The sequence below is a fragment of the Ursus arctos genome, unplaced genomic scaffold (genome assembly GCF_023065955.2).
Source record: "Ursus arctos isolate Adak ecotype North America unplaced genomic scaffold, UrsArc2.0 scaffold_16, whole genome shotgun sequence".
Lineage (NCBI taxonomy): Eukaryota > Metazoa > Chordata > Mammalia > Carnivora > Ursidae > Ursus > Ursus arctos.
Window position 1 is genome coordinate 58,995,474 of NW_026622830.1, and position 27,033 is coordinate 59,022,506.

Consider the following 27,033-nt stretch of genomic DNA (forward strand, 5'->3'; position numbering starts at 1 on the left):
TGGACAACCTAAGGGAAATTGATAAACTCCCAGAAACATACAACTTGCTAAGACTGAATCCTGATGAAATGGAAAATCTGAACAGATTATTAGTAAGCAGGTTGAATCAGTAATTGAAAACCTCCAAAAAAACAAAACTCCAGGACTAGATGGTTTCACGGGTGAATTCTACAAAATATTCAAAAAGGAATTAATACTCAAATTCTTCCAAAAAATAAAGGAGGAGGGAATTCTTCCAAACTCATTTTATAAAACCGGAATTCTTCTGATACCTGATCCAGACAAGGATTCTGCAAGAAAAACATTACAGGCTAATATTCCTAATATACACTTACAAAAATCCTCAACAAATATTAGCAAACCAAATTTAGTAATACACTAAAAGGATCATATACACATATCTAGAAAAGTGTTGTTACAGCTGATGTCAGAGAAATTATCTGTGTTCTCTTCTAAAATTTTTATGGTTTCAGGACTCATATTTAGGTCCTTAAGCTTTTTAATTTTTGTCTATGGTGGAAAAAAAGTGGTCCAGTTTCATTCTTCTGCACGTTGCTGTCCAGTTTCCCCAAGATCATCTGCTGAAGCGGCTTTATTTTCCCCACTGTATACTTTTGTGGCCTTTGTTGAAGATTAATTGACCATATAGTTGTGGAATTATTTCTGAGCTTCCTATTCTGTCCTATCGCTCTGTGTGTCTATTTTTGTGCCAGTACCATACTGTTTTGATTACTACATGTTTGTACCGTAAATTAAAGTTTGGAATTGTGATACTTCCAGCCATGTTCCAGGATATTTAGGATTTTTTGCGATTCCATACAGATTCTAGGTCTGTTCTGGTTCGGTGGAAAATGCTGTTGGTGTTTGATAGGGATTGCCTTAAATCTGTGGATTAGATAGTATGGACATTTTAAGAATATTAATTCTTCCAATCGACAAACATCGAATGTCTTTACTTTCTGTGTGTGTGTCATGACTTTAAATCAGTGTATTTATAGTTTTCAGAGTCCCGGTCTTAAAGCCTCTTTCATTAAATTTATTCCCGTGTGTGTGTGTGTGTGTGTGTGTGTGTGTGTGTGTGTGTGTTTAATCGTTGGTGCAGTTGTAAATGGGATTTCTTTCTCAATTTCTCTTTCTGCTATTTCATTCGTAGTGCATAGAGATGGAACAGATCTGTGTATTAACTTTGCATCTTGTAATTTTACTGAACTTATGAGTTCTAGTGACTTTTTTTTTTGGTAGGGTCCTTAGAGTTTTCTAGATATAGTATCGTGCTATCGTGCTATACACGAATAGTGACAGTTTTACTTCTCCCTTACCAATTTAGATGCCTTTTCTTTCTTTTCCTGGTCTGATTGCTGAGGTCAGGACTTGCAGTACTATATTAAACAAAAGTGCTGGGAGTGCACATCCTTGTCTTCTTTCTGATCTTAGAAGCAAAACTTTTGGTTTTTCACCATTGAGTATGACGTTAGCTGTGTGTTTTAGATATATGGTTACTGTTATTATTTTGGGGTACGTTCCCTCTAATCTTACTTTGTTGAGTATTTTTGTCATCACTGGGTGTTGTACCTTGACAGATTAGATTTTAAACTAAAGACGGTAGGTAGAGATACAGAAGGACACTATATTATTCTTAAAGGATGTATCCAACAAGTGGATATGACAATTATAAATATCTATGCTCCCAACAGGGAAGCAGCTAGATACACAAGCCAACTCTTAACCAGAATAAAGAGACATATAGATAATAATACGTTAATAGTAGGGAAGATATAGATAATAATACGTTAATAGTAGGGAACCTCAACACTCCTCTCTCAGCAATAGACAGATCACCTAAGCAGAAAATCAACAAAGAACCAAGAACTTTGAACGACATACTGGACCAGATGGACCTCATAGATATATACAGAACACTACACCCCAGAACAACAGAATACTCATTCTTTTCGAATGCACAGGGAACGTTCTCCAGAATAGATCACATCCTGGGTCACAAAACAGGTCTCAACCGATACCAAAAGACTGAGATTATTCCCTGCATATTCTCACACCGCAATGCTTTGAGAATGGAACTCAATCACAAGGAAAAATTTGGAAGAAACTCAAACACTTGGAAACTAAGAAGCATCCTGCTCAGGAATGATTGGGTAAACCAGGAAATTAAAAATCAATTTAAGCAATTTATGGAGACCAACGACAAAGAAAACATATCGGTCCAAAACCTATGGGACACTGCAAAGGCGGTCCTAAGGAGAAAATACATAGCCATCCAAGCCTCACTCAAAAGAATAGAAAAATCTAAAATGCAGTTTTTATATTCACACCTCAAGAAGCTGGAACTGGAACAGGTCTAACCCACGCACAAGAAGGCAGGTGATCAAGATTAGAGCAGAGATCAATGAATTAGAAACCAGGAGCACAGTAGAGCAGATCAACAGAACTAGAAGCTGGTTCTTTGAAAGAATCAACAAGATCGACAAGCCGCTGGCCAGACTTATTCAAAAGAATAGAGAAAGGACCCAAATTAATAAAATTATGAATGAAAAGGGAGAGATCACAACCTACACCAATGAAATAGGAAGGATCATTAGAAACTTTTTATCAACAGCTTTATGCCAATAAATTAAACAACCTGGGAGAAATGGATGCCTTCCTGGAAACCTATAAACGACCAAGACTGAAACAGGAAGAAATTGGTTACTTAAACAGACCGATTAATTATGAAGAGATTGAGGCAGTGATCAAAAACCTCCCCCAAAAACATGAGTCCAAGGCCTGACGGATCCCCAGGGAATTCTACCAAACATTCAAAGAAGAAATAATACCTATTCTCCTGAAGCTGTTTCAAAATATAGAAATAGAAGGAAAACTACCAAAGTCATTCTATGAGGCCAGAATTACCTTGATCCCCCAACCAGGCAAAGACCCCATCAAAAAGGAGAATTACAGACCGATAGCCCTGATGAATTTGGACGCCAAAATTCTCAACAAGATCCTACCTAGCTAATAGGAGGCAACAGTTCATTAAAAGGATTATCCACCAAGACCAAGTGGGATTCATCCCTGGGATGCAAGCGTGGTTCAACATTCGCAAATCGATCAGTGTGATAGATCATATCAGCAAGAAAAGAGTCAAGAACCATATGAGCCTCTCAATTGATGCAGAAAAAGCATTTGACAAAATACAACATCCTTTCCTGATTAAAACCCTTCGGACTGTAGGAATAGAGGGTACATTCCTCAATTTCATAATCTATGAAAAGCCTACAGTGAATATCATTCTCAATGGGGAAAAGCTGGAAGCCTTTCCCTTAGGTCAGGAACACGACAAGGATGCCCACTCTCACTATTATTCTTCAACTTAGTACTAAAAGTCCTTGCAGCAGCAATCAGACAACAAAAAGGGATAAAAGGTCTCCAAATCGGCAAAGAAGATGTCAAACTGTCTCTCTTCGCAGATGACATGATACTCTATATGGAAAACCCAAAAGACTCCACCCCCAAACTACTAGAACTTATAGAGCAATTCAGTAATGTGGCGGGATACAAAATCAATGCTCAGAAATCAGTTGCATTTCTATACAAGAACAAGGAGACTGAAGAAAGAGAAATTAGGGAATCCATTCCATTTACAATAGCATGAAAAATCATACATTATCTCGGAATTAACTGAACCAGAGATGTAAAGGATCTATATTCTAGAAACTACAAATCGCTCTTGAAAGACATTGAAGAAGACACAAAAAGATGGAAAAATATTCCATGCTCATGGAACGGAAGAATTAACACCGTTAAAATATCTACGCTACCTAGAGCAATCTACACATTCCATGCTATCCCAATCAAAATACCAATGACATTTTTCAAAGAACTGGAACAAACAGCCCTTAAATTTGTATGGAACCAGAAAAGGCCCCGAATCGCCAAGGAATTCTTGAAAAGGAAAACAAAGCTGGGGGCATCACGTTGCCTGATTTCAAGCTGTACTACAAAGCTGTGATCACAAAGACAGCATGGTATTGGCACAAAAAAAGACACATAGACCAATGGAACTGAATAGAGAACCCAGAAATGGACCCTCGGCTCTTTGGGCAAATAATCTTTGACAAAGCAGGAAAAAACATCCAGTGGAAAAAAAGACAGTCTCTTCAATAAATGGTGCTGGGAAAAATTGGACAGCTACATGCAGAAGAATGAACCTTGACCACTCTCTCACACCATACACAAAGATAAACTCCAAATGGATAAAAGACCTCGATGTGAGACAGGAATCCATCAAAATCCTAGAGGACAGCACAGGCAGCAACCTCTACGACATCGGCCACAGCAACTTTTTTCATGACACATCTCCAAAGGCAAGAGAAACAAAAGATAAAATGAACTGTGGGACTTCATCAACACCAAAACCTTCTGCACAGCCAAGGAAACAGTCAAAAAAACTAAGAGGCAGCCCACGGAACGGGAGAAGATATTTGCAAATGACACTACAGATAAAAGACTAGTAGCCAAAATCTACAAAGAACTTCTCAAACTCAATACACGAGAAAAAAATAAACAAATCCTAAAATGGGCAGAAGATATGAACACTTTTCCAATGAAGACATACAAATGGCTAAGACACATGAAAAAATGTTCAAAATCATTAGCCATCACGGAAATTCCAATCAAAACCACACTGAGATACCACCTTGTGCCAGTTAGAATGGCAAAAACGGACAAGGAAGGAAACACCAAAGGTTGAAGAGGATGTAGAGAAAGGGGTTCCCTCCTACATTGTTGGTGGGAATGCAAGTTGGTATAGCCACTCTGGAAAACAGTGTGGAGGTCCCTTAAAAAGTTAAAAATTGAGCTACCCTATGATCCAGCCATTGCACTACTGGGTATTTACCCCAAAGATACAGACGTAGTGAAGAGAAGGGCCATATGCACCCCAATGTTCATAGCAGCATTGTCCACAATAGCTAAATTGTGGAAGGAGCCGAGATGCCCTTCAACAGATGACTGGATTAAGAAGTTGTGGTCCATATGTACAATGGAATATTACTCAGCTATCAGAAAGAACGAATTCTCAACGTTTGCTGCAACATGGACGGCACTGGAGGAGATAATGCTAAGTGAAATAAGTCAAGCAGAAAAAGACAATTATCATATGATTTCTCTCATCTATGGAACATAAGAACTAGGAAGATCGGTAGGGGAAGAAAGGGATAAAGAAAGGGGGGGTAATCAGAAGGGGCAATGAAGCATGAGAGACTATGGACTCTGAGAAACAAATGAGGGCTTCAGAGGGGAGGGGGTTGGGGGAATGGGATAGACTGGTGATGGGTAGTAAGGAGGGCACGTATTGCATGGTGCACTGGGTGTTATACGCAACTAATGAATCATCAAACTTTACATCAGAAACCAGGGATGTACTGTATGGTGACTAACATAATATAATAGAAAAGAAAAAAAAAAAGAAAAAAAGAGAAAATTCTTTATTAAAAAATAAATAAATAAATAAATAAAAGGGGGAGAAAGGAAAAAAACGTAAGCACACAAAATCAGGGAACAGGACAGGGATAACAGCCCCAGATACATAGGAAAAAGCTGGATAAAACAGATGATTTTCTATGAATGTATAAATCACCAAAACTAAACCAGAAAATGATAGCAAATCTAAAAAAGCACTAAGCTTTTTTTTTTTAAAGATTTTATTTATTAATTTGACATAGAGAGACAGCCAGCAAGAGAGGGAACACAAGCAGGGGGAGTGGGAGAGGAAGAAGCAGGCTCCTAGCGGAGAAGCCTGATGTGGGGCTTGATCCCAGAACGCTGGGATCACGCCCTGAGCCGAAGGCAGAGGTTTAAGAACTGAGCCACCCAGGCGCCCCAAAAGCACCAAGCTTAGGTAGTTTTACTGGGGAATTCCACCAAATTTAAGGAAACAGATCATTTCAAGAGTATTTAAACTGGCTAAAGCAGAGAAAGCTTTTAATAAAGCTAAGGAAAGCACTAAAACAACTTGATAAAGATTACATTAAAAACAAAATTACAAACTGGTTTCACAAATCACAATGTAAAATGACTCAGTAAAATATTACTAGAATCTGGCTACACACTGAGTTTTCACTGATGATTCAATAATATGACCATGATTCAATAACATAAAATCTGTTACTATTATTCATATGAACAGGTCAAGGAAGAACATCTGTATAATTTCACAGATGCTAAAACAGTATTTAATAAAATTCAACAACCATTTTTGATTAAAAAAACAAAGAGCAACAACACAGCCCTTAGTAAAATAACTAGTGTGGCAGAAACACTAAAAGCATTCTCAGTGAAGGAACAAGACAACGTACCCACTGTCATTCTCACTTAGTATTTGATCTCGTCCTGGAAATACAAAGCAACCAAAAAAGAGAAACAAGAGACATAAAAAGTAAAAAACATGGAATGAAATTCTTATTATTTGTAACTGATATGATATTATACCTGAAAATCCAAGAGAACCAACTGCAAAAACTACTAGAAACAATATGATGACATAAGTTACTGCTTGAGAAATCAGTAAGTACAGGGGCACCTGGGTGGCTCAGTCGGCTAAGCATCTGCCTTGGGCTTAGGTCATGATCCCAGGATCCTAGGATCAAGCCCCATATCGCATGGGGCTCCCTGCTCGGCAGGAAGCCTGCTTCTTCCTCCCCCTCTGCCTACCACTCCCTCTACTTGTGCTCCTCTCTCTCTAATAAATAAATAAAATAAAAATTAGTAAAGTACAATAATAAAAATATGGAATATAAGAAAGGGTCCTATTTTCAACAACAAAAAAGATCAACTAGGAATAAATTTAAGAAATGTACAGGATTTTTACACAAACCTTTTAAAGACATTTCTGAGACAACTGGAGAAATGTGTATGTAGATTGGATATTACATTAAATTAGTACTAGGCAATAAATTGTTAATTTTGATAAATATAAAAAAGTTTTGATAAATATAGCAATGAGGTTATATATATTTCAAAAGTCTCTATTTGTTCCAGTTCCCAAGTTATACTCTGAAGTAGTTACGAATAAAATCATTTGTTTTAAAACATTCTAGTCCCCCACCCTACAAAGAAATGGAGGGAAGAGGGACAAATGATTCAAGATTGGCAACACATGGCAAACTGTTTAAAAAGACGTGATGGATACATCCAGGTTCATTATATTCTCTTCCCTACTTTTGTGTATTTGAAAATGTGCACAATAGGACCCAAACAAAGGCACGTACTGAGAGACTCAAAGGTACACAATAGGCTTATAAAAACACACAAAAATTGCCACCTAACAATTAGAAATGCAAATTAAAGCTACAAATCAGATGTCATTTTCATCAATCAAATAGAGAAAAGATCCAAATATTTGGTGATATTCAGTATTTGGGGGAAAGGAAGTAACTGACCTGCCGGGGAAAAAGTATCCATCAGTACTTTGGAGGACTCCTTGGCCTCACCTTTCAAAATTATAAACACACACTCCGTGGCCCAGCAATTTCACTTCTTAGGAATTTATTCTAGAGATACTAATTCAATAAGTATTTTCCGCCACCTACTATGGCCATACACTAGAGACAGAAAAGTGGAGGAAACAAGGCCCCTGCTCTCATAGGGTTCCATTATTGTAGGGGAGGAGAGAACCAATAAAGCCAATTAAGTACACGGACAATTGCAAGGTCAAGGGAGATAAGTGTGATGAAAAAAGCAAACAGAATAAGGGTGTTGGGAGTGGCAAGAAGTCTATTTTGGATGGGCCTCTCTGAGGATGTGACAGTTGGGCAGAGACCTGGGTGAAGAAGAAAACAAAGGAGAAGAATGACCAGGAGAACATTCCAAGAAATAGGGAAGGAAACCACGGAGTAACACATACATTTGGCTTTCCTGCCCTCTGCTTCTCTTTTTATTCCCTAACAGTCTTTCGTTCCTCCAAAGGATATGAGCACCTCTTGAATGTCTTTCTTTGTCCTGATACAAAAATGAAAATAAACGTATCTTTGAAATACAATACATCTTTCGAGGAAGGTGCCAGGCCAGCACTGTTTCCCCAAACACTATTGTGCCTAATAATTTCATTTCTTCAAAGGAAGAATTCCCAAACTTATCTAGGTGTAATGCCAAACCTGTTTACAAAAGTACATTCAAGCTAGAATTAGTTTCACAAAAGATATTGACCAGTTACTAGATAATTTTATAGAAAAAAAAAAATACTGTCAGTCCCTGCCCTTCTGGCAAGAATGCGAACCACTGACTTAGAGAAGACTATAGTTTAATTTCATAACCTTTTAAGCAATGAGGTTGAAATGTTGAAGTGTCTATTTGGATAAATATTTATTTATTTGGATAAATATTATTTATCCAAATATTTTCAATTTCAATTTCATGATCTTTTAGGCAATGATATTGATATTTTTAGAGGCTATTTTAATAAATATTTGACACTGAAGTGGCCAGTGTCAATTAAGGGCATTCCAGTTGACCCCAAAAGAAACGACTCTGCAACAACACCTGAGAACATTACATACTAACCTGTTCAAAACCGTGAAACACCCAGACTTCAAACTTACCATGAATGATACGTTCTGTGAACAGCCAGATTAATTACAAAGCTAGCATATGGAGAGATCTGTCCCTGTGAAATACACTATCTTAATTCTGAAATCAGCTTTACCTGGATGCATTCATTTCCTATTCAGACAACGCAAAAAAAACTAAGACTTCCAGATTCTACAGAGATTCCTAAGGAGACAACTCAGTGTAATCCAATTTCAAGCACCATTAGCCATCTGCACAAGCAACGACAGGTTTCCCTCCAACAGCTGACCATGCGGTGTACCCCTGGCCACATCACACCACTGAACCTTCCCCCAAAGGTCCAGCAGAGAATGCCACTTCTGACAACTAGTTAACCGAGAAAAAATTACCAAAGTGAGAAATCAGGAAAAGGTAAGCTTCCGCACACGCCAGCCCAGCAAGAGGGGCGCTCAGTTTTGAGTTCTATGCAGATCTGAGGCCAAGAATCCCAATGCTCTCTGGCTCTGGAGCCTGCCCTTCCACGTCCCACCTCTTACGTGAGAAGCGTCCAGGAGCCTCACAAGGGACGCCCCCCCACGCCCTCCTCTACTCTCCAACGTGGGGTCGTGATTGCCCACTGCTCCCAGCCCCTGGGAAAGACGCTGGTCCAGCCGGTCGAGGACGGGGTACCACTGGCTCACCTGGGGAGGGTAAGGGCACGGGGCTCGGCTCCGCGGAGGGCCAGAAAAGGGCACCAGGGGAGGGAAGGGGACAGTCGGGGGCCCTCCGGCAAGCAGCTATCTGGGGAAAGGATGCCCGCGGGCCGCACTGGCGGGCCAGGCGAGGGAAAGAGGACACGTGAGAATGCAGGGTAGACGTGGGGCGCTCCTGCAGGCAAGAAACGTACGGAGGGGCGGGGGGCTTAAGAGCTGCCTGCGGGCCAGGTAGGGGGCCCCGCCCCTGCGCCCTGCCTCCCCTGCCCAGCGCCCGCTTCATGCCCGCGTCCGCGGCGCAGCGCGGCTCTGCCGGCCCCTTGCCCGCCACCGCAGGTTCTGCTTCAGGCGGCAGTCGGCGTCCAGCGCTGCGGCGGCTGAGCCGGACGAGGACGAGCCCGAGGCGGTGCAGCGCTCATGCTCCAAGGCGACGGGCTCCGTCCGCTTCCTCATCCCGCGGCCGACAGGGCCAGCCGCCGACGGCGTCCGCTGACCTCGCCCGCCCGCCTGCGCTGCAGTCGCCGAGACTCGCAGGAGCAGCTGCCGCCCGGAGCCCGCAGCCCCTCACATCCCAGCCCCAGGCCGCGCCGCCCGGCTCTACGGACCCGCGCCTGGGATCAGGTCGGCCGCGCCTGCCAATCAGCGCCAGGCTCCCACCGGCCCCGCCCCCTCCATGCTTCCGCCGGGAGCGCGCCCAGCGTCCCCGGCGCCGACCTGCCCCCATTTTGGAGTAGGGCGGGCGAAGCCTTGCGGGGAGTCACAGTCGCTTTCGGGCGAGCGACCGGTGGTGCCCTTGAGAGGTCTGAGCTCGGTCGCCGCGGGTGAGAGGGCCGCCTTTGCCTGGGTGCTCAGCGCCAGGAACCAACGCAGCCGGTCCTGCCCCAAATCAGTGGCCGAACGTGGGAGGACGCCGGCCGGAAAGCACCCAGCGAGCCCGAGCCGCAGAGGAAAGCGGGCTCCCACCTCTCCCGCCCCAGATTGTGATTTTTCCCTAATGCTGGGAAGCCAGTATGAATGAACCCCTCGGAAAGGTTTCTGTAATGGCTTATGAAAACAAAGAGCAAACGGTAACAAATCACCATTCTCATGATTCATAACTATTTTCCACAAGATTTTAATTTAAAAAATACGCTCTCGGGTACTTTTTTTTTAACACAAGCATATAGATAATTTAATTTTAAAATATTGGGCTGAATTTATGAAAACTGAACTCATTAAACAACTTACTTCTTAAAATCTGTATATGACTTTAGATTTGTGTAAAGCAGTTAGTAGTCGCTGGTGGAGGTGCGCCTGGCTGGTGGAGCACAGGACTCTTGATCTGGCTTTGTAGGTGCCAGTCCTAGGTCGGGTGTGCAGATCACTGAAGAATCTTTAAAAAAAATAAAAAAGGAAAAAATCTGTTTCAAAGATAAATTTACACTTGTGGAACCCAAGATAAGAACTAATTCAACTCATCTTACAAAGAAAAGAGTTGTTTCACAAATTTAGTGTTACAGCTTTGGCATTCTTTAATATTTCTTGGAAAGGATCTACAACCGAGAGATTGGCTTACTTATCACAAAGTGAACTTTCAACATTCAAAATTTCAACATTTCTGTAAGTTGAAAACTATTGGCAATTGATAAATTTAAGATCAATTAGAAATGCCTTTAGAAATTTCATAGCTCCTTCTATTAGCTTTGTAATGATAGTTCTAAATTGCAAAAGAATTTCATTGACAGTGTTACAAAAAATATCACAACTGGCATTCATATTTGTGTGGATAGCTTCAAATACAATTTTAGAATTTAAATGGTGAATTCTTTAAACTGTTATGCACATACTGGAGATTAGGAATCTAGAAACCGAAGTTAAAAAAAAAAAAAACTGACCCTATCACTCACAAAATCCTCTTTAATTGAATAAAAAAAAAAAAAAAAAAAACAAGGAAGGGAGGGCTGTTGAGAAGAGAGAAATGTGAGGGTTATTGAGTCTGGCTGGCATTGGGCCTTACCCGTACAGTCCTCAACTCTTGGTCCTATAGGGGCCAAGGGCCAGGCTGCTCCAAGGTGGGCCACTTTGGCTTGAAGATTATTTTGACCTAAAGGCAACAAGACCCTATGGACTTCCTCCCTATGAAAGAAACTTTTTGCCCCTTCCTTGACTAATAGAAGAATCTAAATTGGGGTCTTTCCCCAATTTAATAATGGTTATTACCAGAAATAAGTCTTATCCAAGTGACCCATCTATATGGCAAGGCAAGCATCTAATTACCAAACATTCGCTCTTCTTGCCCTGTGACTTGCATTCTTTCCCTTTGTCAAAGTCCCAGACCCCCACCTGATTCTCTTTAGTTCAGGATGGATACACACACACACACCTTATTTTGCCTATCTTTGGAATTTCCATGTCAGTGTGGATTCCCTGTATGTAGGAAACTAAATTTGATTTTCTCCTGTTAATCTGTCTCATATCAATTTGATTCTTAGTACAGCTTGACGGACCTAGAAGGGGACAGGAAATTCTTGCTCCCGATATTCCACATTGACTTTCTGTATGGTCTTTAAATACCATGCTACACTGGTGACACCCACATTTGTATCTCTAGTCCATACCCTTTCCTTGAACCCCAGGCTCCTCTATCTAATGGTCTACTCATCCACTCTAATATCCTGTAGGCACCTAAAGTTCCTATGTTCAAAACTGAGCTCCCAACTCTTTTCCCTCCCCCAACTCCACGTGTAACCTTCCTCACCTCAGGAACGGCAACCTTATATTGACATTTCCGTAGGTCAAAACCCTGGGATCATCCTTGAATCCTCTCTTCTTATGTCTGTATTAGCACTCCTTTCAAAATCTATCCAGGACACAACCACTTCTCACCACCGCCTCCATCCACACCCTGGCCCAAGCTGCCATCTTCTCTCACCTGGATTATTTTAATAGCATAAGTGGTCTCCTGCCTCCACCATTGTCAACTTTTGTCTACTTAACTCAGCCGTCGGAAAGTTCTTTTTAAAGACGTAGCTCCAATCCTGTCACTTGTTTGCTCAAAATACCTGTATGGTTTCCCATCTCACTGAAAATAAAACAGAAAACTTGTGAGAGGGCCTACAAGGGTCCTACCTGACATGGCCTCCAGCCCTCACTCTGATCTCAGCCACCAGGGTCTCCCTCCCTTACTCTGCTCCAGTGTCACTGCCTCCTTGCTGATGCGGGGACCCCAAGGAGAGGTGTGGGTGGCACGTGTGTGAGCCACCCATTCCCCTCCTTGGGGCCTTTGTACTTACATTCCTGCTGCCTGTAATTCTCTACCCAACCTATGGCCCCGTTTCCACATGCCTTACTCGCTCCACACTGCAGGTCTGTGCCTTCTCTGAACACTAACAAAACCCTCAGGTCCTCTCATCATCACTCTATTTACCTGCCTTGGCTTATTCTCCTTAGCACTTTTCACTAATATATTTATCATCAGTATATCTGTATCCCACGCTGGAACGTAGACTTGAGAACAAGTACTTTGTTCACTACTTTATTTTCAGTGTCTAGAACAATATGCAGCATAGAGTAAGCACTTCATGAATATTTGCTTAAAGAGTAATCAATCACCACAGCCCCTTAGAAGTGTGTACTGTTGGCCCCATTGTACAGGTAAGGAAAAGAAGCTCAGGCCGAGATTCTGAAATTAAAAAGGTATATGAGGAAGGTTGTGGATACTGGTGATTTTTGGAATACAGTTCTGTAGCACAGTCCACTATAGATCTGTGTATTTAATAAAACTTAGCTAAATTATCCCTGACTGTAGAGCTGAAAAGGAAATGTCACTCAATTCAGATTACACAGCTATTGTATCTTTATTTGCAAAAGAGGAACATAGTTTCTGGGGTTAGCTAGAATGCAGTCATATTTTCTTTTTAGAAATGTTGCTTTTTAAAAGGTAACCAAGTAAAACAAACTGTTTCTATAGCAGTAATTTCCACCTTTGATTCTATATGGTTATGAAAATTTCCATAATCATATAGGTAAATTATGGCTGTGTGAATTCGTGTGAATCTGGGTATTTCCCCCCCTTTGTAGACTTCACCATTAGAGCTATTTTCCAAATGTTTTAAAACGACTCTTCTAAAATCAAAGGAGCTTCTGTGGGGTTGAAAGCTTACATACAAAGTCTGCCACTTTAGAAGCTGAGTAACCTTGGATAAGTTGTCTGTTCAGTGGTTGGGGTGCCTGACTGGCTTAGTGGTCAGAACCTGCAACTCTTGATCTTAGGGTCCTGAGTTCAAGCCCCATTTTGAGCATGGAGCCTACTTGTGACCTCGGGGCAGTTACTCAGACTCTCTGTGCTGTCCGTTTCTTCTGCAGAAATGGGAAAGAGTATAATAATAGTACTCAACTCTTCCTGTCGCGAGGGCCCTAGGAGTGGTATATATATATGTCAGCTTCTCTGGACAATGCCTGACATACAAGTAGCAGCGACGTCAGTCTTTGCTATTAATTTTCTGTCTACCACTGCCGCTGCTATTGAAGTGGGAGACCAGCGAGGTTCTTGTCTCACCTAGTCGAAGACTGAATCTCTCAGACAAAGGAGAGTAAACCGATAGAGGTTCAGTAAGTGATGAAAGAGAAGAAGCTCTCGGGAGGGGGAGGGGTCCTGACAGGTTTACCCTTGTGGGCTTTTAGGGTTGGTCTTTTATAGAAAGCTAACCAGGGAACTTAAATCTTTACTTCTCTGTTGATAGCACCCTTGAGTAAGGACTAGTGATAACATCGTCAGTGGCTTGCTTCCTTTTTAGCGTCCTGTAATTCTTTGTTGGTCACAGGTAGCTGTCATAATAAGACCCCAGCTCCCACACCTGGGACAGGATGGTCTGGTTTGTTCCCTTAGCTCTGGTTTCCTTATATCTCTGAATTTTTGAGATTTGTATGAGCTTGATCCCGTAGCCCCCTACCTCTCTCTCCCTACCTAGCCCTGCCTGTCCCTTACTCACTACTACTTATTACCATTATTCTTATTTTTCTCTTACTACCTCAAAAGGGTGCTAAGCACGTGGCCTATGTTATCCGTTGTTCTTATAAGAACACTTTGAGATTTAAACCATTTCTTCCAGCCATGTATCCAGAGGCTTGGGGAGATTAAGTATCTTGGCCATAGCCAGTGGGAAGTGAAACTAGGATTTAAACCATGGCAGTCTGGTTTCAAACTTGCACTTTAAATTCCATCCTTGACTACTTTCCCTAACACAGGGCAGCCATTGCGTGGATACCGGGCATGTTCTGCTGGGCACGAAATGTGAGTATTAGAATGCAGTGTGAGGACACTAGAGAGGTGTACACAGGAGCATAAGGAGAAATGCTGGTAGGAGCTGGGGTAGAGGAGGGGGCGTTGGGGCCACGCCTGGAAGGATGAGGTCCCCACTCTGAGAAGGAAGATAGGCAATGCAGCTGAAGGATACAGCCGTGCAGAGACTCATGGTCACATAGGAAGGGGGGACTGATGTGTGTGCAGAGGCTACAAAGGTGGGTTCTAGGCCTAGGAGAGTTGTGTATTCATGTATAAGGCATTTGGAAGTTGGTAAAGGATTTTAGACAGGGAAGTGACAGGACAGTTTTTTACGTTTTGAGGGTGGTGATGGCAGCACTACATGGAATAGATTGGAGATAAGAAAGAACAGTGGCAGGGGTGCTTATGATCGCTCTTTGACAGACCTACTGTGAGAGCTGCGTATGGTCCAAACTGTGTCTGGTCGCTGGGCCCAGAAATCAGTGTCTGGGTTTCAGAGATGAGGCAAACAGGACTTGTAACTGTTAGAACAGGGGTGGAGATGGGATGGATAATGAATGAAGGAGGAATCACAGAGGATCTTGAGGGGATTCTCTCTCAGATACAGCATCAGAGATCAGGAGGAAGAGTGTTTGGGGAAAGGTGAGTTTTGTTTTGAACATTAGAGAGTGCCTGGTCGAACAGTTAGGTCATTTTGCAAATGAGACTGAGCCAAAAGAAATTATAGATCAAGTTCAGGGACTTGTCTGAACTTACAGCATATTGGAGCAAAGCCTCACCTTGAACACAGATTTCCTAGATTTCCTGTCTGTTGTTCTTTCAGAACAGTTACTTCATTTAAAAATTAGGAGACAGTGGTGGGACGGGCAGCAGAGATGCCAGAATGCCAAGGCACGCAGGCTCTAAAATACGACCCCATGCTGCACTCAGACAACCAGGCACTTTGGAGGTTATGTAACACATGAGGAGACAAGCCCAAAGAGACACAGACTCGTCCAGCAGGAGCTGGCCGCCCCGGCCTTACGACTGGCTCTTCAGACCTTCAGTCCATGCAGCTCTCTGTTTCACTCAAATCTTAAGTTACCACTTTTGGGGGGTTCAGAGGCAAACTTAAAAGTTATAAAATCAGGGGCGCCTGGGTGGCACAGCGGTTAAGCGTCTGCCTTCGGCTCAGGGCGTGATCCCAGTGTTGTGGGATCGGGCCCCACATCAGGCTCCTCCGCTATGAGCCTGCTTCTTCCTCTCCCACTCCCCCTGCTTGTGTTCCCTCTCTCGCTGGCTGTCTCTATCTCTGTCAAATTAATAAATAAAATCTTTAAAAAAAAAGTTATAAAATCACTCCTTTTTCTAGGTTTTAGTTTGGCAGAGCACCTTTTGCAGCTTTTTGCCGCACAGGCACCTTCCACTAACAAACCCGTCTGCTCAGGTGACTCAGCGGCCTGGAAGACTCGGCCTGAGGAGGTTGGCCAGTCTCTGACACAGCCAAGCGGGGACAGGCCAATCTATCTGATTGATGTGAGGGCTGATAGGCCCATGACCCACAGGACCTTTCAAGAATCATTGTTCCCAGGAAGATGATAGTCACTGGGTCTAGAGGAGGGACTCTGCCTTGTTCATTCCACGACCTCAAGGTTAGGTGCTGTATTCAGCAAATTGAAATAATTGTCCACTTTCTATATGTAGAACTGCTAATAGTTTAAGTGAGGTTTTAGAAAAATTATCTTGGGCTCCCAGCCTGAGGTGGGAACACAAAACAGTACAATTTTTACTATAGATAAATCTAAATCTGAAAGCATGTGTGTATTTTTTTTTTATTTTTTTTTAAAGATTTTATTCATTTGATAGAGAACACGAGCAGAGGGTAGGGGCAGAGGGAGAGGGAGAGAGAGAAGCAGACTCCCACTGAATTGGGAGCCCAACATGGGGCTTGATCCCAGGACCCTAATATCATGACCTGAGCCAAAGGCAGACACTTAACCAACTGAGACACCCAGGGGCCCCAGCATATGTGTGTGTGTGTTTTTTTATTTTTAGGATTTTTTTTCATTTGAGAAAGAAAACACAAGTAGGGAGGAGGGGCCGAGGGTGAGTGAGAAACAGACTCCCCACTGAGCAGGGAGCCCAGTGTGGGACTCAATCCTGGGACTCCGGGATTGACCTGAGCTGAAGGCAGACGCTTCACCGCCTGAGCCACCCAGGTGCCCCCATGTGTGTATTTTTATAAAATTATTTCACACGTCTTTTGTATACCTGCAGATCTATGAATCATACAGGAGTTTCAGCTATTCCTTAAAATAGTATTTGCTGATAATAGGAATATTTAACTGAATTCTAATAAATCAGACTTTTCCATGATCTCTGTTTAACTACTTGATGAAAGGGAAGATAGAAGACATGCTTACGTTTTTCATTGGGAATTACGTATTTTCTTATGTTTGAAGAGGGTTAAGTTCTTGATTTTGTAGTTATACCAATAGCGCCAAAATGTTTTTGCTACATGTATGTTGGCCCTAAAAGTAGTTGGGTCACTTATCTTTGGATTGCTGACAGACCTACTGTGTAATATCTATGAACTTCAGAATTTTAATATTTTTATCCTTCGAAAGGAAATTTTTTTAAAAATTTGCCCCAAGGTGGATAGTAGAGAAACACATTTGGTCCTTCTGTTGTTGCAAACCAAAAGTGTTCATTTTTTGTAGTGATTTTTTTAAAGATTTTATTTATTTATTTGAGAGAGAGAGCATACACAGAAGCAGGGGGAGGGGCAGGGGGAGAGGGGGAAACAGACACCCGCTGAGCAAGAAGCCGGATGGGGGACTTGATCCCAGGACTAGGTATCACTACTACCCTTGTAATAATTTTTTAAGATCTGTTTTCGTTAAAGTTATTTACATACTTTTGTCATGCCTTATTGCTTCTAAAAGAGTGGTGGGTTTTTTTGGTTAATTTTATTGAGATATAATTTATATACAACAAAATACAAATTTAGCAGACTTTTTTAGTTTTTTACGAATTTATACATCCTTATAACTAGTGCCGCAGTCAAGGATTCTGTCACCCCAAGGGTTCCCTTTTCCCCTTTTGTAGCTACCTACTCTCTGAAGCCGTAGGCAAGCCCTGATGTACTCTCCGTGACTACAGATTATATTTGTCTTTTTTTGCGGGGAGGTGTCTGGATTCAGCGTGCCAGGAGTTGCATACTTTTTCTGGGAAGGGCCAGTAGGGATCGTACAGTATGTACTCCTTTGTATCGGACTTCTTTTGCTGAGTACAGTGTATTTGAGAATATCCTTCATCAGTATGTTGATTGCTTACGTTGTCAGTAATTCATTCCTTTTATTGCTTGTTTCCTCTATTTTTTTATTGTGGTAAAATATAACATAAAAGCTGCCATTTTAGCCAATTTTAAGTGTGCACTTCAGTGCCCTCAATTACATTCACATCATTGTGCGGCCATCACTCCTCTGTCCAAAACTTTTTCATCAACTGAAACAGAAACTCTGTAACCATTAAGCAATAGCTCCCCATTTCCCTCTTCCCCCCGCCCCTGGTAACATCTAATCTACTTTCTGTCTTCACGAATTTGCCTATTTTAGATATTTCGGGTAAGTGGAATCACACAATAGTTATCCTTTTGTGTCTGGCTTATTTCACTTAGAATAATGTTTCCAAAGGTCATCCATGTTGACGCATGCAGTACGACATTCCTTTTTATGCCCCAATAATATTCCATTGAACGGATATGCCATATTTGGTTTATTAGTTCATCAGTTGATGGATGTTTGGGTGTTTTTACTTCGGGGCTGCCATAAAGAATGCTGCTCTGAACATTTATACACAGTTTTTGAATGAACATATGTTTTCAAGTCTTTTGAGTATACCTACAAGTGGGATTGCTGGATAATATGGTAATTCTATGTTAAACTTTTTGAGGAACCATCAGACTGTTTCTCATAGGGCTGCACCATTTTATATTCCTCCCTACAATGTATGCGGGTTCCACTTTCTCCTCATCCTCATCAACACTTGTTCTAGGCATTCCCACAGGTACTGCTTTTTGATAAGATATATGAATCAAAGATAAACATAGAGTAGATCAGACATTGCTACAGACTTGGTGGAATTAATGGACGTGTATCAATATCATTTTGTATGTTCTAGGAGGATGGACTCAGGCAAGTTTTGGAGGAGATGAAAGCTTTATATGAACAAAACCAGTCTGATGTGTAAGTTTTGATGAGATTGATTTTTTTTTTTAAGATTTTTTATTTACTTGAGAGAGAGAGAGCGCGAGCAGGGGGAAAGAGCAAAGGGAGAGGGAGAAGTAGGCTCCCCGCTGAGCAGGGAATCTGACATGGGGCTCAATCCCAGGACCTCAAGATCATGACCTGAACCAGACACCCAGCCAACTGAGCCACCCAGGCACCCTAATGAGATTGGTATTTTAAAGCAACTTAAGAAATAGGATACTGAAATCAGATAATGTTCCATCAGTTTTTAGATATGATTTTTTTTTTTAATTCTCTGTGAGCCTGATCATACTGTAACTATACAGGACTGAGGGGGTTTGTGTTGATCGCCCTAAATCTATGGGGATTCAAATAGTGCATGGTCCACAGCAGATGCTCAGTAAATATTTATTTGAATGATACGACTTGCAAGATATTAGAGTGAATCTAAAAGAGATGAGACAGGAGCAAATAAAAATCCTAGCAAAGTGAAACCTATAGTTTCCCCTGCTCATTTTCACTACTAGCTACCTTAGTGCAGTAAAGGGATAACAGGAGATGTGTACACTTAACAGGAGCAGCAGTGATTTCCAGCAGCCTGAGTGGAGCTCCCCGAGAATCCGTGCTACAGAAGGCCACAGTGCGGTGTGTGAGAGGGCTCTAGGTTTAGAGAACATCGAGAGCTAAGCGTGGTGGTGGCACAGTGGACAATTTGGCTGTGTGACAAACTTCATAGGTTCTCTTGATTTGGCGAAGAGTAAGACACAAAGGAGTATCAACTCCGGGATCAGAAGTGAGATATTCAGCTCTCAACCTAGAGAGACATCCGTCTGTGACCTGATGTTTCATTTTTGGCTTTGTTAGGTACAGTGTTTTTATCAGTTACTTGGGCATAGAAATCAGTAACATGCTGGTAAGATCTGTGGAGCACATGAATAATGGGAGCATTTTCCAACTGCGACGTTTAAGGAGAGATACAGCAAAATCTTCACCAATGGAGTGAGGAACGGAAACATAGCATGTTTACAGTATGCGTAAGGCAGATATAAAGTCCTGAACTCAAGTTCCCAAGCAGTTTGCTCATTCATTAATTCATGTAACAAATATGTACTAAATGATTACGTGCTAATAAGTGGCTCTGGTATTTCAGCTGTAAACAACACAGTAAAGACGTCTGCCCCCATAGCCCTCACAATCTAATGCAGAAGACAGATAATAAATACAGATACACCAAATTGGAATACATGCCATGAAGGAAAACAACAGAGTTCTGCGAGAGAGAATAATTAATTAAAGATAGACTTGGATTGAGGAATCAGGGAAGTTCTCTCCAAGGAAGAAACATTTCAGCTGAGATCTAAAGGAGAAGCCTGCTTCAGTGAGGCAGAGAGTGTCCTAGGTGGAGGGGGCAGCATATGCAAAGGCCCTGAGCTTTGAAGGAGGGTGGGGTGCTCAGGACAGTGATAGTTAAAGAAGGGCAGTATGGCCGAAGCTTAGCAAACAGGCAAAGGGTGACACCAGGTGTGAATTTCAAGCATGTGAGGCTGCTGGTGGCATGGTTGTGTTTTAAAAGATCACCCTAGTTGCTGCGTGGACAGTAGACAAGGGGATCAAGAGGAGAGGGAGGCATGCTGGCCATGCAGGTGACAGCAGAGGTGACCTGGACTAAGTAGAAAGTGAACAGATTAAAGACATATTTACTTAGGAGGTGGCCTAACAGGCCTTAGTCCAGGAAGAGAATGATTTTCCTGTTATTTGCTATATTTGTAACATTTGCTAATTTGTGATCCCAAATTCTGTGCCCTACCCTCCTAGTTTCTTTCTTGGTGGGGGGAAGTCACTATTACCAGTTTCTGTTAAAATTTTTTGTCAGAAGAAGTCTATTCCTCTTTAATTACTCATGTAAAAGTAAATTTTTTTAGGAAGTCCTTATGTACTTAATGAAATACTCTGGTGTTGGCTTGGGCATATTTTATTTGTACTGTTTCTTTATAATCCAGAGTACATTGTAAACAATGTGGAGAACGAATGTGGACACACAATGCCATAAGCAAGCAGTTTCCCTGGCACTGAGGATGTGGGTGCACTGACACACAGCAAGATGGCACAGCGAAGTTACTGGGTGATCGATGACTCCCTTATCTTTCCTGGGTCCCCCTTGGTCCATCAGAGATACTCAAAAAGAGCTACCTGAACAAAGAGGGTTCTAGTCAAGGTTGAGGAGCACTCATACAGACTGAGGTGCTCTCATGAAACCAAAAGTCCAGGGAATAGCCACCTTCCTCCTCAGCCATTCTGTATCTTTCTTGTGGATGAGGCATGGATGGGCTAGAGCTTCAAGTACTCACCATCAACACCATTAGATACCTTTCAGGTAACCTGATACAAAGGGAAACTAAGAGCACGACATCGGTAACATATTCAGTTTTATTTATAAATATGACGACTGCTCACTGGTCTAGAAGCCCTCTTCATGTGATTCCCTCCTACAGCTCTTAAGATTCGTTGAAATTCTCTTATGTATTCATTTTCTTCTTCACTGACTGACACGCCACTAGACCGGAGGCTGCATAAGGCCAGGAATCTCATCCAATTTGTTCACTGCTCTGTTCCTAGCCCCAGGAACAGAGCTTGGTACCCAAAAGGTACTCAAAGCGTATTTGTTAAATGAATACACAAACAATAAATATTAAATATTTTCTATCTCTAAGTCAATAGCTGGAAGAACTGATTTATCTGATTGTTTATCTGATTGTTTAAAAGCAAGACTCATCAGATGAATATTTAAAAGTAAGCCTAGCCCTTGAAGAAGGAGGCCACAGATACTGGAATTTAACATCCTGCAAAAGGAAACACAAGAAAGTAAGAAAGGGCAGATTTTTAACAAGGCTAACTTCAAGAAGCATAGAGACAAGGAGGAAGTCTTCATTCAGAAAAAACGATGAACAACGACAAAAACAACTATGACCAGAAACATCCCTTAGACAGACATTCTTTACTCATTCATTTGAACATTACTGAGCCAGTATCCATTCCAGCGTGTCTTGAGCCAAGTGCTAGGAAATTCAAAGACAGTAAGACACAGGGCCTTTGAGGATACAGAGGTAAACAAGTAATGCAAAAGATACCATGACCAAAGCTTATGCATGCAATCAAAGCAGGGAGTAGACAAAGAAACTTGGGGAGGTTGGGAACATTAATAATGCTATACATTTATACTTCAAAAGACACTTTCAGGAATTTCTTTTTTTTTTTTTTTTTGGCCCTCACCCATAACCCTGTGAGGTACATGGCGCAGGTGCAATGAAGATAAAGAAACCACGGGTTCTAGATCTCCCGTGACCTGCCCAAGGTAACACAGTCAGTCAGAGATGTGGGCAGAACTCCTATCTGGCCTCCCAACTCAAATCTGAACCACACAAAGGCCTCAGAGACAAGGGCGAATAAATCAAAACCAGAAAAAACTAAGCATCACCCTGGGAATGCAAAAGAGTGGGAAGCTAAGTAGTCAGGTGAGAAATGATGGGAGTGAGTGGCACTGAAAGTCAAACTGCCAATTTCCCCGGGAAGGAGCTCACTGCAGTTCCCTCAAATAGCACTCGTGGTGAGCAGTAGAGACGGGGGACAGGTGCTGAACAACCGAGCTCAGGCCTCAAACTGCCTCTGGGGTGGTGACTTTCAGCATTGGGCACAGACACACCAGCACACTGCCTTACTATCATCACGAACCCCAGAGAAGTACATTCAAACTAACCACAGAGAAACAACCAGCAGATACCTTTACAGAGCTGGGGTCATTCCTGAATTTTTTTTTTTTTTTTAATTTACTTGAGAGAGAGAAAGAACACAAGCTGGGGGAGAGGAGCAGGGAGAGAGAGTACCAGGCTCCCCGCTGAGCAGGGAGCCTGATGCAGGGCTGGATCCCAGGACCCTGAGGTCATGACCTGAATCCAAGGCAGACGCTTAGTAGAGTTAGTCACCCAGGCTCCCCCACTCCTGAATTTTTAAAGAAATCTTTAATTTCTCATTCTCCTTTACCACCAAGAGCCAATAAACCGTTCCTATTATTTTTACATTTTATCCAGAAAATAATCTATAAACCACACCAAAAGCTACCCTCTCCCTCTCCTTTGTCCAGCTAAAACCTCTTGTTGACCATTATTTCTCCCTATTTAGCTGAAAGGCAATAGCAAAGGTTGAGGGCAAAAACGTCCAGAGCAGACTGCCTGGCTAAAGTCTAGAAGCTATAGGGCCTTGGACAAGTTTTTTTTAAGCACTCTCTGCCTCAATTTCAATCTCAGAAATAGGGCCATCAATGGTTCCTACAGCGTAGGACTCCCATGGGGACAAAATCAGCTTGTCAGAGTGCTTTCGGCATTATATACACATTAGTTGTTTTGTAATTCCCTAGCTCCTGACAAAGGCCATCTCACTAGGTGGGAGTAACCAGCTTCACCTACCTGTGAAGCCATAAAACTCAATGACTCATGAAACTCATACACTTAATGAGACTGGACTTTTTAAATGGCACTTGATCCCAATACAGCAATAAGCACTGCGTGCCCCTGGGGAGATGGTGTACTCAGCCCTGAGAAGGGGACAGGGTGACAACCTCCTTAGTGTTGTCAGAAAACTCCTCTTGCACAATCCAGAAACAAGACCATGCGTCAGAGGTGACGGCCTGCTCCAGCCTGCAAATGCAATGATCTAAGCCTGATGCTGTCCCTACCTCTTCCCCTCTTTCATACACGTGGTTCTGCTCTCCTACCCAACCCTGACCGCTATCGAAATGACGTCTCAGTGAAAAACGCCTCTCCTCACGAGCTCTGCCAGTCAGTAAACATACTGGGAAATAAGCTGCTTCTATCAATTGCTTTGGGATGAGCAAAAGCACCTCAGTCTCTCTTTCCTTCTGAAGCTCATATTTCTAAAGTCACCTTGAATTTCTTAAAAACCCAGTAGCCAACTATTTAATATCCATTGCTACTGGATTCATAGACATGAATCTAGCCTAGACTTAGTGAAATCAGAGCCTTATTGCTAAGGATCAGGGCTAACAGAGGACTGTCACACCACGGAGGCAGCATTGTGCATACGGGTCCCAACAAGTCTGGGAGAGACGAAAATCTTCAACAAGAATAGTAAAGAGCTCTCTGCCTCTGAGCACTCGTTACTGGTCATGCTCAATTATACTGTGCAGTCCTCAGGTGAGAAATTACAGTTTTCAGAAGTTTCCATACCCAAAGCCCTTTAAAATTCAACAATTTGAATTTAACTCAGCAAAATCTTTACTCTAAATACCTAATTAGGTAATAAAGTGACAGGCGTTTTGTTTGGTCTGACATCTGAGGTCTGGCGTCACATGTTTTAGAAATGTTTAAAAGTGGCGCTGGCTCAGTCGGCGACTCTCCTGATCTTGGGGTTAGTGAGTTCAAGCCCCACGATGGGTGTAGAGATTACCTAAAAAGCAAGAAAGAAAGCAAAGAAAGGAAGGAAAAGAAGGAAAGAAAGGGAAGGAAGGGAAGGGAAGAGAAGGGAAGGAAGGAAGGGGAAATGTTTAAAAGCCTAGACAAGAATTACTAGATGATGCCGACAACTTGGTAAATGAGACGCGATCTGACAGCGATCTAAACCGTGGTCTGGCGGGCGCGAGCACCCCCACATCCTGGCGGCTCTGAAAGTTCCAAGCCAAACACTGAGCCGAATCAGCCTGAAGGTCTGCTATAATACTTCAGGTCTTCACCCAGCGCAGGTTTCTTCCTTGTAAAAGTCTTTCCTGAGTAGGTTAACGTGATACTTGAATATACTCTTTAAAATACCAGTATCCGTATTAAATTCTTTATTACGGACTTCATCCCCCAGGAATAATATTCACTAATACTTTAAGAGAAGCAGATAAATTATTTGGTCTTATTCATACATGGATTACACGGCATTTTTAACTTCTAAACATGCTTCCCAAATACTGTCTTGAATGTTACAATGAAAATGCTGTATTTTATATTTTTATACAAATAAAAACCCTAAAAACATTAAACTGGAAAATGTTTATCCAAGTATTACTAACCCTTAGTGATAAGACCACCTTACGATAATATGGAATTTCAAATTAAATACAAAATCTTTACAGTGAGTAAAGAGAACCAACTTTTGAAAAAAGAAAAACCACATCACTTTTTCCCTCCAATCCTATTGAAGTTAAAATTAGCCTCGACTTCCACATCACAGAACGGATATGGGTGCCTTAATTAACACACGAAATAAAACATAAAACTATAAGAGACACAGAATAGAAAAGATAACTTACTTAAAATGCACTTTGATAAAAATATTTTTATTTACTTCTAAAAGCTATCTAGTTGGTTTTATGCCAAGAGCTGCAAACCTGCAGTACATCGATTTCCATTTTTCCTTAAATTTCGTTGTAAATCTATTTGAAATAAGGTCTGAAAAACTCTTATCCACCTTTTTAATGCAAAAGCATGAATCTGAATAAAATTTAAACCAAACAGATTTTTAAGTTACCTATACCTTTAGCCCAACACGTCGGAAATGGGACTACAGCCGCTCTTCCCCATACAGACGGCACCTGCTGGTCTCAGGGCCTCTTGGCCCGCCAGTTCCAGCAACATAAACTCAGGCCTCAAGATCAGACCAGGCGTCCGCGCACCAAGTCCCCTTTCATCGCTCCCACAGCGTTCGCTTCCATCCACAGCCACACTAAGCTTCCCCTGTGTGCTCCTTTTCTCAGAGCTTGAAGCAAAATTTGGGAGGTGCTCCTTCTGTAATATTTTCCGGCAGCCTGAAGAATGCCTCTCAGTTACAGAATCTTCTGCTTCTGCGATCTGAAACACAGACCATCCTGGCTAGATTAAGCTCCAGAGCAGAAGGAAACCAGCCAGTAATGTGACCCCAGGGGCCTGTGTTCCTAGATCATTCAGGGAAGGAGAGAGGGAGGGAGGGGAAAGAGGGAGGAGAAAAAGAAGGCCAGTAGCCAGCACCTGATTAATATGCTAATCCCACCCTTCTGCTCAATTCATCTGGCAGACCTCTGCTCACAAAACCAACAGGCGATTCTAAAATTGAGTAAGCTGCAAATCAAGTCTGACCCAGATCATGTCTGTAGATGGCTCCTCTGACTATTTTTGTTTTCAAAGCCATGCCTTTGGCCTTTTTCCAGCCTAATTCTGACCTTAAGACTTAAGGTAATTGTCTTGATGAAAAATGAATAATGCAGGGGAAAACATCTTGATCAACATTAAAAACAAATCTGTAGAAACTATGTCTATAGGAACCCAGATATTTCCAAGGTAAAGGTTTTTTCAGATCGATGGTTTTAAGTCTGCAAATTTATAAAAGTATTTAGAAAACACACAAGAACAAGAATTTGAAGTTGCGAGATTCTTTTAAAACTAGCTTAGGGAATATTGAGGAATTCAAGATGCCCAATTTCTTAATTTCAAAACATGAGTGAGTACTAAACTCATACTGAAGAAGGAAGACAGAAAAACACTCTTAACAATCTGTACGAGTAAGTTTTTTTCAAAAAAATGTAAAGCTACTTACACTTTTTCCATTCAAACTGAGAGTCTGGGTCATCTCTAAAATGTAGCTATTTAAACACACTCCACTCTGGCAGTGAGACAGTAAGAAACTGGGCTCCTACAGCCTCTGTTGTCTGAGCACACGTGATACACATTCAAGACATAGACAGTTCAGCTCTCCTACTACGCGGGTAATTCTGTCCGTAGCAAATCCCATTAACGAAGAAAAAATCGAGTCCTCTGCTTAACTGTGACCACGACCAGGGTTTTATGAATTCACTAACTTGTGAAAACAAGAGCTGAAAAAGGCTAGGGGAACAAGAGGCCTATCTGTGTCCAGTGATGCCCCAGGACAGCTAGTTTCATTTCTGACATACTACTCTCGATGATGGCTTTGTCTCCAGGCGTTACATTCAGCCTCCTAATAGCAGTCAGAGCTCAAATAACCTCTTAGATGCCCCCAGTGAAAACATATCATTCACCAGAAGGAACTCTGACCCCAGGCAACACTGGGAAGAAAAGGGGCTCCAGAAAAACACAGGCAAGCAAGCTAGGAAAGAAACAGAAGAAACAAGCAGAAAGATCACCATTACTGAGGACACTCGGGACACAAAGGCCTACTCTCATCATAGGAGGAATCCAAGCACGCCACAGGAGCAAGTCTGGTATCTGACCCAGGCCCCTGAGAATGGCTTCGGGTTTAATCTGAACCATCAAGTAACAGACGTGCCAACCACAAAGGC

General features: G+C 42.1%; 1 long non-coding RNA gene across 15 annotated transcripts in view; it reads right to left on the reverse strand.

Moving 5' to 3' along the window:
* LOC130543888 (uncharacterized) overlaps positions 1-27,033 on the reverse strand; it is a 310,572-nt gene that overhangs the window by 248,352 nt on the left and 35,187 nt on the right. For all 15 annotated transcript variants that reach the window (XR_008959623.1, XR_008959625.1, XR_008959619.1 and 12 more), the window contains one exon: positions 10,482-10,626. This is a non-coding gene — a long non-coding RNA (uncharacterized LOC130543888). The remainder of the gene's footprint in view (positions 1-10,481; positions 10,627-27,033) is intronic.